At 45.4% G+C, this 17,807-nt stretch overlaps 1 long non-coding RNA gene across 5 annotated transcripts in view; it reads right to left on the bottom strand.

The window, feature by feature from the left end:
* Positions 1–1,851: 1,851 nt before the first annotated feature.
* LOC104004947 (uncharacterized) overlaps positions 1,852–17,807 on the bottom strand; it is a 78,567-nt gene continuing 62,611 nt past the window's right edge. For 3 of the 5 annotated variants that reach the window (XR_001715720.4, XR_001715721.4, XR_678051.4), the window contains exons 4-5: positions 14,811–15,008; positions 1,852–4,444 (exon numbers count right to left, since the gene is read on the bottom strand). This is a non-coding gene — a long non-coding RNA (uncharacterized LOC104004947). Of the gene's footprint in view, positions 4,445–8,444; positions 14,728–14,810; positions 15,009–17,807 lie in introns of all 5 variants that reach the window. The other 2 variants (XR_008546378.1, XR_678052.4) reach the window with 2 other exon arrangements.

The following is a 17,807-nucleotide window of genomic DNA, read 5'->3' as shown; positions in this document are numbered from 1 at the left end:
TTTCTTTTTTTTAAACAGCTTTATTGAGATAGATTTTCATGTACCATATAATTTATCCATTTAAAGTGTAAAATTCAATGATTTTTAGTATATTCAGATTTGTGCAACCACCACCACAACAAATTTAGAACATTTTCATTATCCCAAATAGAAACCCCATTTCCTATGGCTATCATCTCTATTCCTCTGTTCCTCCCAGCCCCAGCCAACTACTAATTTACTTTCTGTCTCTAGAGATTTGCCTATTCTGGACATCTTACATAAATCAAATCATACAATATGTAGTCTTTTGTGACTGACTTCTTTCACTTAGCATTCATGTTGGCAAGTTTCACCCATGTTGTAGCATGTAACAGTACTTCATTCCTTTTTGTGGCCAAATAATATTCCATGGTATACAGACACCACATTTTGTTTATTCATTAGTTAGCTGATGAACATTTGGGTTGCTTCCACTTTTGGCTGTTGTGAACAATGCTGCTATGAGCATTTGTATACAAGTTTTTGTGTGAATGTTTCTGTGGATGCATGTTTTTGTTTCTCTTGGGTACCTAGGAGCAGAATTGCTGGGCTACATGGTAATTCTATATTTAACCACTCAAGGAACTGCTGGATTGTTTTCCCATTAATTTCTAATAGTGAAATCTTACAGTCCCCACTTCACAAGAGAGATGGACACAGAAAGGTTAGCAAACTTGCCCATGGTCACATAGCTAAATACACGTCAAAATGGGTATTCAAAGTCCCAGCCCACACTTACTCCACTGCACTTTCCTGCCTTCTACCACCGGTTGTGTCTGCTTTCCTATTCTTTTTTTTTTTTTTTTTTTTTTTTTAGACAAAGTCTTGCTCTGTTGCCCAGGCTGGAGTACAGTGGCGCAATCTCAGCTCACTGCAACCTCTGCCTCCTGGGTTCAAGCCATTCTCCTGCCTCAGCCTCCCAAATAGCTGGGATTATAGGCATGTGCCACCACAACCGGCTAATTTTTGTATCTTTAGTAGAGAAGGGGTTTCATTGTGTTGGCCAGGCTGGTCTCGAACTCCTGACCTCAGGTGATCCACCCGCCTCAGCCTCCCAAAGTGCTGGGATTACAGGCGTGAGCCACCACACCTGGCCTGCTTTCCTATTCTTTACTATCTAGGTCCTCATGTATATTTTCATTTTGGTCCCATCTCCCCTGTTATAAATTCCTGAAGGGGCTGTGTTTCACTTACTCTGTAACTCTGTCCTTGACCTTGTTCTTCCTTCCATCACACTTCAACCCACTGAATAAAGCTGGGAGGGATGCCAGAGGTCTGCTGCATAGCTGGGGTTTGTCCACCCAACAGCCATTCCCCTTTTCTCTCTGGCTAACAGAACCTGGGTTTCTTTTACCTGACAATGGACTGGGCCTGGGATTGAATGGTAATTGGTCTAAACCAGTCATGAAAATACCATCTTCCTCTGCTAGTGATTGGTTTAGCAATAAGCATGTGACCCAGTTCTGGCCAATGAACTGTAAGGAAAAGTCCACCTGGACTTCCAGAAAAGATTTTCTTCCCTCTTAAGAGAGAGTCCTGGGAGAGAACATCCCCTTTCTGCCTGCTGGGAAGTGGGTCTGAGAGGACAAGGTGGCCGCTGGTCACCAGCTGCCAAGCTGGGAATGCTGGAGGAAAGCCTGACCTTCTAGGCATGGGTGTGTAATGCACATGTTCCTCAGTGCTCCAGTGCTGGTGCCTGTATGCTTCACCCTTAGAAAACGTGGGCCTTCTCCCCACATATCCGTGAGTTCCAGCAGCTATTCTTTTCTGTCCTTACTTCTTGTATTAGTCCATATATTCACACTGCTATAAAGAAAACCTGAGACTGGGTAATTTAAAATGGAAAGAGGTTTAATGGACTCACCGTTCTGCATGGCTGGGAAGGCCTCAGGAAACTTACAATCCTGGTGGAAGGCAAAGGGAAAGCAAGGCACCTCTTCTCATAGTGGCAGGAGAGAGAAAGAGAGAGCAAAGTGGGGAACTGCTAAACACTTTTAAAGCATCGATCTTGTGAGCACTCACTATCACTAGAACAACATGGGGGAAATCTGCCCCCATGATCCAATCACCTCCCACCAGGTTCCTCCCCGGACACATGAGGATTACAATTCCAGATGACATTTGGGTAGGGACACAGAGCCAAACCATATCACTTCTCTCCTCTGGGATTCCATCACCCCTGATTCCCTGACCACCTTGGCACCTCAGACCAACTGATTCCCACCCTACTGTCACCTGCTTCACTCCACTCCTGTCCACCCTCTGGCCTCATACTTCACCCTTGGCTCTCCTAAGAGCTCTTCTCAAATAATATTGGCTCTAGGTGGATAAAGTTCCCTTCACCCCTAGAAAGAGGTGGTAGTTGCACAGTGTTACCAATGCACTCAATGTCAAAGAACTGTATACTTTAAAACGGTTACTTGTGGCCGGGTGCGGAGGCTCACGACTGTAATCCCAGCACTTTGGGAGGCCAAGGCGGGTGGATCACTTGAGGTCAGGAGTTTGAGACCAGCCTGGCCAACATGGTGAAACCCCGTCTCTACTAAAAATACAAAAATTAGCCAGGCATGGTCGTGGGTGCCTGTAATCCCAGCTACTCAGGAGGCTGAGGCAGGAGAATCACTTGAACCCTGGAGGCAGAGGTTGCAGTGAGCCAAGATCATGCCATTGCACTCCAGCCTGGGCAACAGAGTGAGACTCCATCTCAAAAAAAAAAAATAGTAAAATAAAATAAAATAGCAACTTGTTCCTAGAGAACTTCACAAATCTCCCTCTCTCCATAGCCGCCCCAGACCACCAAGGCCACATCTCATTGCTGACTCCTCCAATCCCCGGCAAGCAGTTCAGTGTCTCCATTCTGTTCACCCCCTGTGGCCCTGCTCAAATCCTTGTCAGCTACCCATGCCATGGGCAGCCCCTTGCTCCAATGTCTAGACTCATGTGTGCCTCACTCTTGTCCCTTGTCTTAGGCAAATGTCTGATCTGGGGTCTCTCTCTGCCTCTCATTCTCTAGTTTTTGCTCCCAGGCTGAAGAGATGGCCATAGAAAACCACAGAACCTAACTACATATGCATTCTTGCTTTGAATGATTACTTCGCTCTGCTCACAATGCCGTTTGCCTCTGCTGTTGGACTGGAGACTGCTGCCCAAGACATTTCATCTCCTGCAGCTTCCTGGAGCCCCTTCCTCACCTTTTCCTGACCTCCTATCCTCAGCCTCCCTTCCAACTTTGTCAGGAAAGTCAAAGCCATTAGGCACACTCCAGGTTTTCCCTCTGCCCTGCTTTCCTCTTCCACACATCACTCGCCTTTCAAGCAATTCCCCTTTGCTTCTTGCTCTGAGGAGCAGAGTCTGCCCAGTGTCCAGGCCACATCATTCTCCAGGACTCCTGATGCCGCAGCTCCTGCTCGCATCCCGGCCGGTGATCCTCAAGGGCTCTCCAGTGTCTCCAGCCTCTCACATTTTCCTCATTCTCTCCCCTTTGCCCAGAAACATACACAGATGTCCAACATAAAAATTCTTCACTGGACCTTGCTGCTCACATATTCTATTTACTTTTCACCTTGACAGAGAAACTTCTCAGAAAAGCACCTTCACTTTCTTAATCCACTGTCCCTCCTCAACCATCTGCTATGTGGCTGCCACTCTTGGCATTCTACAAAAATAGCTTTTCCAAAGGCCTCCAGTGACTTTGTAATTGCCACACCCCAAGGCCTTTCCTCAGTTTTGGGAACCTCCTGTCCCATGTTTTCTTCTCTTGACATGTCTGCCCCTGCTCTGTCATGGCCCATCCTGGCTTGTCTCTTGACTTTCTGAGAGACCCAGCTTTGACTCTTACTTGCTCCCCATCCTTCTCTCTACAAAGTTGCTCTTAGTGACCATCCCCTCTCAGCACACACAGTTTCCAAATCTATATCTCCAGCTTCTGTGTGACCATGGGCAAATGATCTCACTGAGACTCAATTTCATCATTTATAAGTCAACCATTTGACACCCCCTGAGGTATTCAATGGCCACCTCAGAATTATTACATTTCACCCTGGATCATCCTTTTTTCCCCCAAAACAACTCTTCGTCCTGTTGCTGTTGCTGTTTCTTCTTCTTCTCCTGTTGCTGTTTCTTCTCAAGATACCTGTATTGGATAGTTAGGCTAAATTCATCTGCTGTGACAAAGAAGTCCCAAGTTTCAGTGGTTTGTAATAACAAAGGTTTATTTATGTTACATATGCCATGTAGATCAGCTCTCTTCATTCTGGAAGCCAGGCTAACAGAACAGCCCCAGTCTGGGACATTGCTTATGTCAGAGGGATAAGAAACAAGGTGATGGACCAGTCTGTGGTTCTTCAAACTTCTACTCACGTCCCATTGGTCAAAGCAATCTTGTGGTGAAGCCTGATTTCATGAGGTGGGATATATCGCCTTCCTAAGGGACCCATAGAGAAGGGGAGAAGATTTTTGAAACAAACTGTTTAAGCATGTGTTGTTGTTGCTGCTGTTTGACGGAGTCTCGCTCTGTCACCTGGGCTGGAGTGCAGTGGCATGATCTCGGCTCACTGAAACCTCTGCCTCCTGGGTTCAAGCAATTCCCTTGTCTCAGCCTCTGCAGTAGCTGGGACTACAGGTGCGTGCCACCATCACTGGCTAATTTTTGTATTTTTAGTAGACATAGTGTTTCGCTACGTTGGCCGGGCTGGTCTTGAACTCCTGACCTCAGGTGATGCACCCGCCTCAGCCTCCCAAAGTGCTGGGACTATAGGCGTAAGCCACCACACTCAGCCTAAGCATGTTTTTTAAACAATGATAAAATCTTCTAGCGTTAGTCTCCCAATCACTGGGCTTCATACGCATCTCTGATCTCTACCTCTCCCTGATTCCACATCACTCACTTGCAAGGTATTATTATTGTTGTTGTTGTTGTTGTTGTTATTGAGACAAGGATCTTTCTATGTGGCCCAGGCTGGCCTCGAACTCCTGGGCTCAACAAATCCTCCCTCCTCAGCCTCCCAAGTCACTGTGACTTACAGGTGTGCACCACCACATGCAGGTGCCAGCTACTGTTAATTCTTTTCTCACAATGTCTCTTGAATTCAATACTTAATACATGGTATAATTTTAATCATGGTTTTTATTTTATTTTATTTCATTTCATTTTATGTTTTGAGACAGGGTCTCATTCTGTTGCCCAGGCTGGAGTGCAATGGCGCAATCTCGGCTCACTGAAACCTCTGCCTCCCAGGTTCAAGCAATTCTCCTACCTCAGCCTCCCAAGTAGCTGGGATTACAAGTGCCCACCACCACGCCCAGCTAATTTTTGTATTTTTAGTACAGACAGCATTTCACCGTGTTGGCCAGGCTGGTCTCGAATTCCTGACTTCAAGTGATTCACCTGCCTCAGCCTCTCAAAGTACTGGGATTACAGGAATAAGCCACTGTGACCGGCCTATTTATTTTTTTGAGACAGGGTCTCACTCTGTCATCCAGGCTGGAGTGCAGTGGCATGATTGCAGCTCGCTGCAGCCTTGACCCCTGGGCTCAAGCGATCCTCCCATCTCAGCCTCCGAAGTAGCTGAAACTACAAGTGCATGCCACCACACCTGGCTAATGTTCGCTTTTTCTGTAGAGACAGGGTTTTGCCATGTTGCCCAGGCTCATCTAGAACTGCCTGCCTTAGGCTGCCAAAGTATTGAGATTACAGATGTGAGCCACTTGATCATAGTTATAATTTTTATTGCTGATTTCCCCAACTCCAGTCTCTGTCATATTAGTTAGTGCTCAATATACTTGTGATTATGTTATTTTGCTACTCAGAAACTTTCAATAGTTCTTCATTGCCTTGGGAGCAAAACACAAATTCATGAGCCTGGTGTTCAAAGTCTCTTCACGGTAGAGGTCCTAATCTATATATCTAGAATTATCTGTATGAACTCTCCACTGTGGTCAACTTAATCTACTTGCCACTCCCCAAACGCACCTCTGCCACTCTCTCTCTCTGGAATTCTTCCCACCTTGTCAAAATGCTACCCATCTTATAAAGCCTATGTCAAATATTTGTGTATATTTTATGGTCTCTATTGGATTGTGTGTTCCCTGAAGACAGACAGAGTATCTTTCACATTTGTGTGTTCCATGGGCACCTTGCCCATGGTAGGGGAAGGGGAAAAATTAGCATTTACTGAACACCTCCCGTGTGCCAGAGATAGTGGAAATTGCTTTACATATGCTATCTCATTAAACCCTGAGAGCAACTCTATTCAATAGGGATTATTATTCTAATTCATTGATCATAAAACTGAGGTTCAATGGCGTGATTTTTCCAAGGTCACAAAGCTAGTTATTGGTAGAGTCAAAATTTGAAACTGAGGCTATCTAACAATAAATACATTTGAGGAAGGAAGAAGCAAATAATTATGCTCACAAAGGATAAATCACAAAAGAAATACAAATGGCTAAAAAACACATTGAAAAATTCAGCCTCACTCATCAGCTTTCAAACAGTAATGTTTTTTACCAATCAAAAGTTATTAAACATACTGGCCGGGCATGGTGGCTCACACCCTGTAATCACGGCTGAGATGGATGGATCATTTGAGGTCAGGAGTTCAAGACCAGCTTGGCCAACATGGCGAGACCCTGTCTCAACTAAAAATACAAAAATTAGCCAGGCATGGTGATGTGCACCTGTAATCCCAGCTACTTGGGGGGCTGAGGTAGGAGAATCGCTTGAACTGGTAGGCGGAGGTTGCAGTGAGCTGAGATCAAGCCACTGCACTCTAGCCTAGGTGACAGAGTGAGACTCCCTCTTATTAATATGCAATAATATGTTGGCAAGTGTTGGGGAACAGGGACATTTTGCACTATTGGTAGAAGCAAAAATTGGATCATCTCTGGAAGGCAATATGACCTTTAAAAATGTGCAGAGCCTTTGACCTAATTAACTCCACTTCTAGAAATGTATCCTGAGGAAGCAGCAAGAGATGCATAAAAGCATTTATAATTAATTTATAATTAAGGATGTTTATCTTGGCATGGAAAACCAGAAACAAGCTAAATATCCAACAAGCGGTGTTTATTAAATACACTGTGCTCACACTTATCATAGAACCCAGTATAGCAATAAAAAAATTATAAAAAGATACTTCATGACATGGGAATGTGCTCATAATGTATTAAGTAAAAACATAAACCAGGTGGCAAAGCAGCATTGCAACATGATGCAATATATTTAGAAAATTATGAATATAAAATGACTCAAAGGATATATTCTAAAATGTCTAATAGTGTTTATTTCTAGAGGTGGGTTTTATTTGCATTTTGCTTATTGATATTTTCAAACTTTCCACACTGAGTGTATATTACTTTTTAAAAATTGGGGCCGGGAGCAGTGGCTCATACCTATAATCCCAGCACTTTGGGAGGCTGACAAAAATTAGCCAGGCATGGTGGTGCGTGCCTGTAGTCCCAGCTATTCAGGAGGCTGAGGCAGGAGAATCGCTTGAACCTAGGAGGCAGAGGTTGCAGTGAGCCGAGATTGCACCACTACACTCCAGCCTGGTGACAGAGTGAGACTCTGTCTCAAAAATTAAAAATAAAAAAAAAAAAAAATTGGAGCCAGGGCATGGCCAGGGGGAGGGGGAAGAATGTGTTGATATTAACTATGCTTCCTAGGATCAGAACAATCAAAACACATCAGATATGAGGCTTTCCGAAGGGAGTGTCATCCACTGCCCAGCACCTGCCACACCACACCCTTGGGCTGGGCAAACTTCTGGAACAGTGGGAAGTGCGGGGGCGAGAGCGCCTCACCTCAGTCTCCAGTTCTGTTGCTTGTCAGAACAGCACCCAAGGGCCTGTTAGGAGGCATCATGGTGGTGCCTAGCTGACGGCCAAGGCCCCAAGAGAGGCTTCAGTGTAGGAAGCCATTGAAACTTAAAGCTGAGGAAGAAACACAGGTGCAGATTCCAGAGGAGTTCACATATTCACCTCCTAGAATGCTATATGGTTTGTGGTCAACCTCACCGCCTGAGGAGCAGAGCAGGCTTGAGGCCAAGTGAGAACACAGCCTGGGAGTGAGTCATGGGAGATGGGAAAAAAAGGCGTAGCAACCAACAGAGACTTAAGCTGAAACCAAGTGTAGGAGTTGACAGAAATGAAGGTGGAGATACAGACTTGCAAGGACTGACTTTGAAAAAAAACCTGTTTTTCCAACCAGGGACCTGGATGTTTTTAAGGTCAGATTGCCTTCTAGAGTAGATCTAATTTTTGCTTTTACCAAAAGCAGGAATTTTTTAGGTCTTATGTAGCCCCTAGCTCACACAAAACCATTGGTGGTTGTTTTTTTAAAAACAAACAACTTTTGATTATAAAGAAAATGCTCAAATGAACAATATGCATATGATTCAGCCCTCATGGAAACTTTTTAATACCTGCAAAGCCCCTGACTTCATTCTTCACATCTGTCTTTCAAGGTAGACTAGCAATGGCATGGTCTCCATCTGGCAGATTAAAAACAAAAACAAAAACAAACAAACGAAAAAAAAACCTGAGAAATTAAAATCACGTTTCCATAGCTTGACCATGTTGAAAGGTGATACCACAAGAGTCTACCTCACTGGTTGATTTATTGCTCAAAAGCAGTTCTCAATCCCCAATTCTTTTTTTTTTTTTTTTTTTTTTTTTTTTTTGAGACGGAGTCTGGCTCTGTTGCCCAGGCTGGAGTGCAGTGGCGTGATCTCAGCTTACTGCAACCTCCGCCTCATGGGTTCAAGCAATTCTCCTGCCTCAGCCTCACAAGTACCTGGGATTACAGGTGCACACCCCCACGCCTGGCTAAATTTTGTATTTTTAGTAGAGACGGGATTTCACCATGTTGGCCAGGCTGGTCTCGAACTCCTGACCTCAAGAGATTCACCTGCCTCGGCCTCCCAAAGTGCTGGGATTACAGGCATGAGTCACCACGCCCGGCCCCCAATTCTGTGAAATTCCATATGACAATATTTTTTTCTGGGAAGGCCAAAGCTGTGATTTGGTAGAAGGAGTGGAGGACTTGGAGCTGGAAGAGCTGCCAACCACCTCACTCTCCAAACTATTGCAAACCATGAAAGTGTGAGTTCTAACTCCACATTTCAGAGAGCTGATTAACCTCTTGAGCTGTGGTCTCCTTGTATGTAAAGTGCAGTTCACACCTCCAACAAATATCTGCTGAGCACCTACTGTATGTCGGACATTGTGCTAGGCACTAGCAACACAACTATGAGCCCTTCCTGACCCTCAGGGATTGGTAAACTACGGCCAGGGACTGTCTCTGCACCCAACAAGTTAAAAATGTTTTTCACATTTTTGGATTTGTGAAAAAAAATCAAAAAGAATGTTTTGTAATTTGTGAAAATGTATATAAAATTCCAGTGTCAGAGTCCATAAATCATCTGTTATTTGAATACAGTCACATTCGTTAGTCTATGCATTGTCAATGGCTGCTTCCAGACCACAGTGGCAGAGCTGAGCAGTTGTAACAGAGACCATATGGCCCCCAAGGCCAAAAGTACTTACTATCTGGCTCTTTACAGAAAAAAAATTTTTTTTAATTGGCTGACCCTTGGACTAAAGGAAAAAAACAAGGTAATTGCAGATTCAGAAAAGTTCTATGACATTTAAAAGGTAGGGACCGGGTGCGGTGGTTCATGCCTGTAATCCTAGCACTTTGGGAGGCCGGGATGGACGGATCACTTAAGGCCAGGAGTTCGAGACCAGCCCGGACAACATAGTGAAACTCCATCTCTACTAAAAATATAAAAATTAGCCAGGCATGGTGGCATGTGCCTGTAGTCCCAGCTACTCGGGAGGCTGAGACAGGTGAATCGCTTGGACCTGGGAAGTGGAGGCTGCAGTGAGCTGAGATTGCACCACTGCACTTCAGCCTGGGCAACAGAGTGAGACTCCGTCTCAAAAGAAAAAAAAGAAAAGAAAAGAAATTTAAAAGGTTGGGGGGCGGGTGGAATTTTTCAAGGCTGTTATGAAGGTGGCAATTAAAGCGCCTAGAGAGGACACTCTGTTAACTTCCACAACTGGAGTATTTCCAGGTCCTACTGGCCCAACCTGGTACCAACCAGTTGAAAATAACGGGTGTGTCCAGAACGTCACTGGTTCCTGACCTCCGATCCCACTCAAGTCCTGCGGATGCTCTGTGCTGCGCTCTCAGGCTGCCCTCTGGGGATACACCTGTGTGCATGCCAAGGGTGCTGCTTCCACTACACCAGCGGTGTAGGTGCCAACATGGAGTTACACCTCTGCTGCCCTCACACTCACAGAGATGCTTTGCTGCACAGCGGGGTGAGGACAATGACCCTCTCCTCCACTCAGTATCCCTGAAGTTACTTTGGAACCTAAGCAGATAGCTGTGGCCTCTGTCTCCCTGACGCCCTGCAGAAATGGCTCCTTTAGTCCTTCCCTGCTGCCACCTGCCACTGGACTGGAAGACAAGGTCAGGGATTGGCACTGCATTTTTTCTATGCAAAATTCTTCCCCCGCTTCCTCTCTTCCTATGTTGTCTTCCCCCTCTCCTTCTCCCATGTAAATGCCCCATGTAAATAGATGCCTGTATGGACTAACGAAGCAGTGTCCTCTGGCTGTGTAATCTGCTCTGGCTGTGTAATCTGCTGTATAATTCATATGATATGACATTATCGGCATTTCCTAATCTCCCTCCTAGTTGGCCACCCAGCCCCTTATCTTTATCCTACCCCAACTCCCTCACCCAGAGATACACAGTCCAGTATTTGTTGATTTGAATTGACGGAACTTGGGGCCCAGCAGTTCAGGCAGTCAGTCCCAGTCTCCTTGGCCCCTTCGAGACGGGACCCAGGCAGATCTGTGAGTGCATCAGTCCTGGACCAGTCTCTAGGTGCTCAGCGTGCTGGGGGAGATCTGGGTGTCTGGGGAGGGACCACACAGCGGGATCAGAACCTTGAAGGAGGCTCCTGCCCCTGGTGGCCTGCAGGGCATGCTGGCCTGCCCTGAGCTTCCGCTTGTGGCCCCGACATCCTGCCACTTCTTGCCTGTCTCTCTGCACAGGCTCTGACTGGGGTATCATGCTGTGAAGGGTCCACCAGGCCCTGTGCCACCAACTAGGCCTTCTCACAACCATTACTTAAGCTTACCTGAACTTCACACGCCCCCTGGACCTTGCACCTGTGTGTCCAGGCTGGGTCAGCACCTTGCATTGTTCTCTCCTCACCCCTGCTTGAGCTTCCTACCCCTAACTTAAAAAAAAAAAAATCTTCAGCTTCCTTCTTTAGCCCAGAAACTCTCCTCAGCTTGCATGAGAGAGGGGTTAGGCACAGAACAACCCTGCTGTTCTGATGGGTTAACTTCAGTCTTTCCCAGGCCAGCTTCCTCCCCTTACCCTGAGGGGCCTGTGCCACCAAGGTCCCAGCGTCGCTCAAGGCTCAAGCTCACTTAACCACCATGGCAGCTGGTATCACCGCTTGGCTCCCTCTACTGGAGCAGAACAAAAGGTGGGGAGACAGGTGGAAGGGGCAACTATTAACACACATTGCACTATCTCTCGGTGGGCTCAGAAACTGGGGTGGGCCCAAACTAATGGGACAAGGCATCCAGTTACCATTAGGTGGAAAGACAGAGGGTGGCAGTGGGAGGATGACAGGCCAGTCCAGCGCCCTTCAGCAGGGCAATGTCTATATTCTTCATTTATATACCATTTGTTCTTTTTTTGTTTTGTTTTGTTTTTTGTTTTTTGTTTGTTTGTTTGTTTGTTTTTGAGACCAAGTCTCACTCTGTTGCCCAGGCTGGAGTGCAGTGGTGTGATCTCAGCTCACTGCAACCTCCACCTCCCAGGTTCAAGTGATTCTCCTGCCTCAGTCTCCTGAGTAGCTGGGATTACAGGCGCCCACCACCAGACCTGGCTAATTTTTGTATTTTTAGTAGAGACGGAGTTTCACCATGTTGGTCAGGCTGGTCTCGAACTCCTGGCCTCGTGATCCGCCCACCTCGGCCTCCCAAAATGCAGGGATTACAGGTGTGAGCCACCGCGCCTGGCCATCTCTGTTCTTTTAAGGAGGCAAGAAAGTAATAACAAAGGGACAGAAGAAAATGTACACACAGGACTGCCAAGCAATCTTTCTCTGCTTCTCCTTCCAAGCATGTGATGTGTCCAACTCCCTCGTCTCTCTGTCCCTGCTAACCAGGATAGGATTATTTTAAGTAGGTGAAAAATGTCTTTGACCATGTAAGGCCTCCTGTAACTCTAAAACCTGTTTTGTAAGAGTCTGTGCTCATTTTAATTTAATTAACAAACTTGGAATTGCTCACACTGCTTTCTGATTCTGCAAGATTCATGAAAATGTATGCAAAATGTTATGGGGAATTGGTAAACTATGGTACTCTGTGTCTGTACAGCAATGCCCTTAAAAAGCAAGCTATCTGAGGCTGGCGATCAGGCAAGCTTCAGAACTATTCTCCCACTGGGTGGGAAGTTGGATGGGTGGCTTCCAAGTTTCCTTCTAACTCCAAGATCTTACGACACTAAGGTTAATGGACACTGAAATGCAGGCCAAGAAAAACCATCTAACGTGAGGGGTTAAAAAAAGACTTGACAATGTTTTTTACCCAGAACACGGTGAGCTGAAACATTTCCAGCTAGAGCTGTCAACAAAGAATGTGTTTGCAAAACATTCAGAATTTAAAGTAAACTTCAGCAGGCAAATGATAAACCTTCCCTAAAAAGGTAATCACATGGTGAGTGACCAGATTTTGGATGTGGTCCAAAATGCTTTCACATTTTTAACTCCAAATGGGCTGGGGCACTTGCTTTGGGGGTCAAAAACATGAGAAGTTAGGATAATTGCCTCCTACTCAGCAGGCAGCCATGCGAAAGCTGTGAGAAATAAAGTACCTGGTGGCGACTCCGAAAAGCCAGCCAACCCCTGAGGATTGTGGTGCAGGAAGAAAGGGGCATAGAGTGGGCACACAGCGGTCCCAGAGCCATAGGAAGAGGAGGTCCCGGGGATACCAGGGCACCCCTCAGTCCAGCTGCCGATGCCCTGGCCAGGGGGCAGTGTGGGTTGCTTTGCCATCCTCCTTTCTCCCAGATGCTATTCCAGCCAGTACAGCACCACATCTGGAAAAGTCCTCATTCCATTGAGGCTCAGACTCTTCAACCACATCAAACTCTACCTTTTATTGGGGTGTGGAGGAGCTTTGGTTTTGGCTATATCTGCTTTACAATTTTTTTTTTCATTGTGAAATAGATCGCATTACAAAAGAATGTGCATAACGTATATGTCCAGCTTAAAGAATAATAATAAAAACCAGATACCCATATCCACACCACCCAGCTTAAGGAATTGAACATTGCCAATACCATGAAGCTCACTCCATGCCCACCCTTCCCAATTGTCTTGCTCTCCCTTCCCAAACCCTGGGGCAAGCCACTGACCTGACACAGGTGTTACTCATTCCCTGGCTTTCCTTTATAGTTTTAATCCATTTGTTGTGGATCCCTAACCAATATACTGCTTAGTGGTGCCTTTTGTGAATTTCATGTGACAAAGCCATGCTAATTGTAACCTTCTTAACATGCTGTCTTTGCTCAACAGTATTTTTGAAATTTGTTCATGTCGATGGGTGTAGCTGTAGTTTATTTGGTTTCTTTGCTATATGGGATTTCATTATGCCAAAATTTCTTCTTTATTCTATTACTTATGAATATCTGGGTTGTTTCCTTTTTTAGCTATTATAGACAATGCTACTATGCACATTCTTGTACACATCTCGCATAGAGTATGTGCAAGAATTCCCCTCGGGCACAGCTACTCACAGTGTAGCTGGCAGACTCACTGCTGGTGCCCAAACTTTTATTGTTTTACAACAAGGTCAGGAGCTTGAGCCAGGATGTAAAGCAGCTACATCATTCACTTCACCATTTAGTTCAACTGCTACTTTCTTTCATAGCAGGACTTCCTTTCAAAGGAGCAAGTGGGCCGGGCCCGGTAGCTCACGCCTAAAATCCCAGCACTTTGGGAGGCCGAGGCGGGCTGATTACTTGAGTTCAGGAGTTCAAGATCAGCCTGGACAACATGGTGAAACCCCATCTCTACTAAAAATACAAAAATCAGCCAGGCATGGTGGTACGTGCCTGTAATACCAACTCCTCAGGAGGCTGAGGCAGGAAGACCACTTGAGCCAGGAGCCAAAGGTTGGTCACCAGTGAGCCGAGATCAACCACTGCACTCCAGCCTGGAGAACAGAGAAATATCCTGTCTCAAAAAATAAAAAATAAAAAAATGCAACTGATTTCATTCCAGAAGAAGCTCCTCAATTCCTCCTTCTTCTGCTGCTTGGCAGGGCCCTTGGTGTCCTCTACCTTTTCTCTTCACCTTCATCTGCCAATCTCTGGGGACCCTGTCCCTCATCAGTGAAGACTTTGGTCCCTCACTCAGCCTCTCAGTTTTGCTCAGTAAAAATGTGCTGCATGAGTGAGCTGAGATCGCGCCACCGCACTCCAGCCTGGGTGACAGAGTGAAACTCCGTCAAAAAAAAAAAAAAAGTGCCACATGAATGAATGAATGGTGTGTTCTTTCCAACCCAAACATCTGCCTCAGGAGCTGCCATGTTCTTCCATGAATTCCACCTCCCCAGTTGATTTTTCCAGGGGATGGGTAAGAGTCAAAGTCCTCCCCAGACTTTTTCATCCTGGAACCAAGAAAGGCGGTCAGTGTATCTCCAGTGTAAAAGCTAAGATGTCATTCACCAGGGCTGGCAGCAGCCCTACTTACCACCTTGGGAGGAAGCTGCCTGCAGTGACAGAGGACAGAGTTGAGGCACAGAGAAGACAGCAGCAACACGAGTCGGAGCAAGCATCTGGTAGCACCTGGTCCCTGACTCCTGGGTCCCTGGGCCTGCCTGCATTGGTTTCTCAGCCCCATCTTGGCTTCTCTCTTTTGTCCAAGCTGGTTGAAATGGTTGTTTCACATCTGGAAAGAAAATGAATAATACACCCAACTTTAGGCTTAGTGAGCTGCAGAAAGCTGGAATCAAGGCTGCCCTTTGGACTGCAAAGCTGGTTATTACGAACATTTTTGAAGAATGTTGCTAATTCTTCAGATTGGTGTTACTGCAAATACCAAACTGAAACCAAAACCAAACCAAACAAAAACTCGCAAGCAAATAGGAGATCTGAGGTTGCCATATTGTAGGGCGTTCCCATCTTTCCTGCCGCAGCTCAGGTATCAGCTGGACAGTTCTGCTTGGCGTGCACCACACGACCACCCATGCCTGAACTCTGATCTCGGCTCGGGTCTTCCCAGGTCCTCTTTCCAGGGGTTCCCACTGTGGTCCATCACTCCATGTCACTTTACACCACTGGGAAGGCTATTTCACCACATCCACATGTAAGGACGGGAAAACAGCCAAACGGCACACAACTCCAGGAAGAATTGTTAACACCAGCAGGGACAGCTAGGGATCTACCTCATACAAGAAAAAGGAGTACATGAGAAGCTCTGAGAAACAGCAGGACTCTCCCAAGGAATACTTAGTCCAGAAATAATTCTTTAAAACTGGGTGGAGCTTTAAAACCATTTTGCCACAGAAATCAAAAGCCCTTTATGGGCATTTCATCTGTCCCAGTCCCACCTAAAGTGGACACAAAGCACAATTCCAGTCCCTATCATCACGCCTATATAGGACAGAACAGATCAGCAGTTCCTCCTCTTCCCCATCCCTAGAAGAAAACAGCAATTATTCTTGGGTCACCTGATCACAGAGTGTACAAGAGAGGGGCACCTGGATATGTCATTCATTCCCATGTTTGAAGGTAGCTAAGGCTCAGAGAGGTTAAGTGAATTATCCAAAGTCACACAGCCATATAGTAACAGAACCCAGACTAGAAGTCAGAAACTCTTGTCTAGTGCTCTTTTCTCTCCACTGTGCTGCTTAGGAGCACTTCTCAGGCAATACCGAAGACATTTCAAAGAGTGTGAATCAGAACGTGAAACCAATAAAGTAACTAGAATGTCCTCAGATATCCACATGACAGCCCTGGGATGTCTTGGGCATTTTTTACCCCCAGCAGACATGCAAAGAGGTCCATGAGGGGCAGATGGACTCCTGTGGAACTGTAGGGCTGTGCTTTTCAAACCCTGGATCATGAAATCAACTTGTGGACTGAATAGCTTTTCTGAATAGAATATAAAATACCAACACTGTATCATATGGTAAAGTTAAATATTATTTCACAAACCTTTGATACCATGTGTGTGTGTGTGTGATGTAAAAAGTTTGCTTTTTTTTTTTTTTTTTAAACAGCGATCACTGTCAAAATGTTTTGAAAACTCTGCTTTAAGGAATAACTTCTGGAGAAACTCCCAGCTGTTACAGTTCAATGCTTTTATATTCCCTGCAGGTAGAAATTAATGCAAAAATGCTTTTTTTTTTTAATGTAGTAAACAAGATTTAGAAGCTATTTTAGTAAAGATCCAATTAACCAGAACACTCAGGGAATTTAACGTCCTGGTTAATTGAATCTCTTCATTAATGAGGACAAATTGAAAACCCTTGTCAAGATACAGAGTCATAGAACATTATGGGTGGAAGAGACCTTGGAAATTGGTTTTCACCAACTCCCTCACTATCTTGCTGGCAGAAGCTGAGGCTCAGAAGGGGAAAGTGGCTTGCCCTAGGCCCTAAGGCTAATTGAGGGTTCAAGCCAAGACCTCAGCCCGTAAATCACCTGCCCAACTCTCTTGTGAGACTGGGTTGAATCTTAGTGAAATCATACATAATAGCCCTTGGGCTTGCTTCTTAATATGAAAGCACAGCATTTAGCTTGTCTATTGCCATTTGCTTTTTCTTATAGCTCAGTAAATTTGGTTTTACAGAATTTAGAACAAACACCAAAGATCTACTGGTAGCATCAAAAGGTTGGTGTGGTGTGGTTGAGCATCTTTCTCTCTGTCTCTCTCTCCGTCTCTCCTCTTCTTTTTTTTTTTTTTCTTTGAGACAGAGTCTCACACTGTTGCCTAGGCTGGAGTGCAGTGGAGCGATCTCAGCTCACTGCAAGCTCCCAGGTTCACACCATTCTCCTGCCTTAGCCTCCCGAGTAGCTAGGACTACAGGTGCCTGCCACCACACCCAGCTAATTTTTTTTTTTTTTTGTATTTTTAGTAGAGACGGGGTTTCACCGTGTTAGCCAGGATGGTCTCCATCTCCTGACTTCATGATCTAACCACCTCGGCCTCCCAAAGCGCTGGGATTATAGGTGTGAGCCACCACACCCAGCCCCTCTCCTTTTCCTTTTCTTTGTTTGCTCTGATCTTTTTTCTTCACATACATTATTGGTTTTTCGAGACAGGGTGATAACCTTTTTTTAAAATATATTTTTTATATTGCTTGAGGCTGAGAGAAGCTATTTTCATTCTTGGAACTCCCTAAACCATTCCTGTGACCGGTTTCTGTCTATAAGCGACTACTTAATGAGTTTTATCATATGGAGAATAAACCCTGGGAAACCAAAATGCATAGTCTTGTCCTTTGGTGGCATGCACTGTTCTCTGGGCACATTTGTTCGTTGAACACATACACATAATGTATCAGGCACTAAGGATGCAGCAGGGAACAAAACAGAAAAATCCCTGCCCTTAGGGAGCTTATACTCTAATAGTAACAAATAAGCAGACAGTAAACAAATAAGCAAATAAGCACATAGTAGGTCAGATGGCAATAAAGTCGAAGGAGTGGGGAAAGGCAGGCTAGAGGAAAATAGGGGTTGCTGA

This window comes from Pan troglodytes, chromosome 12, assembly GCF_028858775.2.
Source record: "Pan troglodytes isolate AG18354 chromosome 12, NHGRI_mPanTro3-v2.0_pri, whole genome shotgun sequence".
Classification (NCBI taxonomy): domain Eukaryota; kingdom Metazoa; phylum Chordata; class Mammalia; order Primates; family Hominidae; genus Pan; species Pan troglodytes.
This window is presented reverse-complemented; position numbering and strand designations above follow the sequence as displayed.